The sequence below is a fragment of the Etheostoma spectabile genome, chromosome 6 (assembly GCF_008692095.1).
Source record: "Etheostoma spectabile isolate EspeVRDwgs_2016 chromosome 6, UIUC_Espe_1.0, whole genome shotgun sequence".
Lineage (NCBI taxonomy): Eukaryota > Metazoa > Chordata > Actinopteri > Perciformes > Percidae > Etheostoma > Etheostoma spectabile.
In genome coordinates this window covers 12,509,137-12,511,683 of record NC_045738.1, presented here as the reverse complement: position 1 = coordinate 12,511,683, position 2,547 = coordinate 12,509,137, and the positions used below count along the sequence as shown (strand labels likewise).

Here is a 2,547-nt window from a genome sequence, read left to right as displayed (position 1 = left end):
GGAGGAGGAGGAAGGGAGCTATCTTGATTGCTACTGTGCTTTTTTAATTTTCATTCAAAGGAGATTCGTCTTCACTTTGTCCCTCACTCTCCGTCTGTTTCTCCTCTCTGCCCTTCTCTGTCTCTTGCTGATGGGAGGGAAACGGCCTGTCTGCGTACACCTGAAACTCAACTTTACAACTTCTGCCCGCTCTCGGAGGAATAATCTCACAGGTAGTAGAGCTCCAACATGCAGGCTGGAGGTCCTGGCTGGTTGCTTTCACATTAAGCTTCGGTCAACAGTGTTACTTCTGTATGATCCTGATCTCACAGGAAATGTCTGTTACTCAAAGGATACCAGTGTGTAAGAACACCACCACTAAAACCTCATGTACTACAAATTATATCTATATCTATATATATATATCTATATCTATATATAGATATATATATATATCTATATATATATATATATACACACTAATATACTATATATACACTAATATACTGTGTGTGTGTATATATATATATCTATACATATATATATATATATATAGATATATATATTTCACCTCATCCTCACCTCAGTTTGCCCTTCAACAGTTTTACATGTAAGTTGATCTATTTTTAAGTCATAACTTGTGCATGTAGCCAAATGTCACTTTGTAAAATAATTACATCTCATAGTTTGAGATGAGTTGCCGTGTTTTCTGTATACATTCCATTGCCACTAATTTGTCCACTAACAGGCGTTCAGAGTTCAGACACCGGTTTTATTTTCCCACTTTTCTCTTTCAATCACTCTTTTCTTCTTTCCCTCGATGTCTCCTCTCTTTCTCCCCCCTCTCTTCAACCTCTCCATCTATTTCTTTCTCTCTAGGAAGGAATCAGTCTCACCTTAATTGCTCTTAAATCGGATTAATGACTGACCGGGGACAACTTGACTTAATCTCTCTTCTAGTAAATCTCTTCCTCTCCGCTCTTCTCGTACATCACTCTTAAACATTTTATCCTCTCTTGCTCCCTCTATCTTTTGTTCTCTCTTTTTCTGTCCTCAGCCCTTTCTTCCTGCTGGCTCTCTGTCACCTCTTCTACCTCCTGTCTCCATTTCTTCTCCCACCTTCTTTCTCCTCTCTCTCCATCACTCTCCCTGTGAGTCAATCATTCTTTCATCTTTTTGGACGCACTCTGTCATGCTTCAGCTCTGCTCATCATCGGGTCCCTTCATCATTTTTCCCCCTCTTCTTTTCGCACTTCTTTCAACAACTTTCAAACATCCTTTAACTTCATCATCCTGAGATTTTGCCAAAACCTCTGACTTGGCTGTCACTTTGTCTCTCCACTTTGTCTCTCTCTATCTCTGTTTTTCTCTCTCTACAAGGTTGACCAGTCGCAGGGTCGTTGTGTATGTGTAAGCGCACGTCGATGTGGTCCTGTCATTGCCTCCTAAGTGCTTTGGCAATACTAGGGATCTGCTGTCATGCCAGTGCAACTAATCCCAATCGAATTACACTGAACTTGTATTGAGATGGAAATAAAGGACATGAGCGTCTGTTTGTGTGATTGCTCAAGCAGCTCTCTCACATCAAAGTGGGGAAAAAAACACAGACACACATTCAAGAAATTAGTTTTGGTGACAATGACACTATACTGATCATTAACCTTAATGAGATTAATGTCAAAACCACATACAAGAAACAAAAAGTGCATTACAGCTCAATAAAAAACAACTGCCACCATGTCATCCTGGGGTGATCTTTGTTAAGGGTATAAGGGCAAAGAAATTGTGCCACCTTCCAAACCTCTGCAGTTCAAAACGCTGAGAGAAAAAAAGAGGGCAGCCTTGTGGACAAAAGCTCATTTTCCTCTTGGTTGCACACTGCTGCAGGCGGGCTAACATGCCACAGGAGAATTCAACCACTCATACACCTTGGTTTTCCTCGGATTTTTCTCAACTTTACACACACAGCAGCAGAGCCATAACTGAGAGTAAACCAGCATTTCTATGTCAACCCAGAAGGCATGTGCATGGCTTGTCGAGCCTGAGGCAAATTCGATGATCTATGAGTCACAAAGTTGTCCCTTTTTTTTATTTGTGACAGAGAAAAGGAGAATCTGTCATTTCCAAATGCGGACACATTTGTTCACATTCCCGTTTTGCTTTGAGCCATTTCCATGTCTCCTTCATTCTCCCATTTCTCTCCACTTGCCAACTCCTTCAAACCCTCCACCTCCTAACCTCTTTGCATGTCTGTGTAGCTGTCCTCTGTCCTCTCTCTCTCTCTCTCTCTCTCTCTCTCTCACAGTGCAGTCCGGATTAAGCATTTATCTCGGTGGTCCTCCTTTTGGCCCTAAACGCCGTGAGGACGATAAGAGTTGCTGGGATTTGTCAAATTGTGCACCATTGATTAACTGACCTTTCACGCCTGCAAGTCTCTCAGCCACTCCACTAACTGCCGACAGGCTAGATAGAGAGATAGATGGATACATCTGGCTGTTATTATTGTGTACAAGTTTGTAGTTACCAGGTGTGGCAGTGAGAGACGACAGAGGTATGAGGGCAGCGGGG

General features: G+C 42.0%; 1 protein-coding gene across 1 annotated transcript in view; it reads right to left on the bottom strand.

Annotated features, from left to right (window-relative positions):
* erfl1 (Ets2 repressor factor like 1) overlaps positions 1-2,547 on the bottom strand; it is a 40,973-nt gene that overhangs the window by 33,342 nt on the left and 5,084 nt on the right. The window lies entirely within an intron of this gene.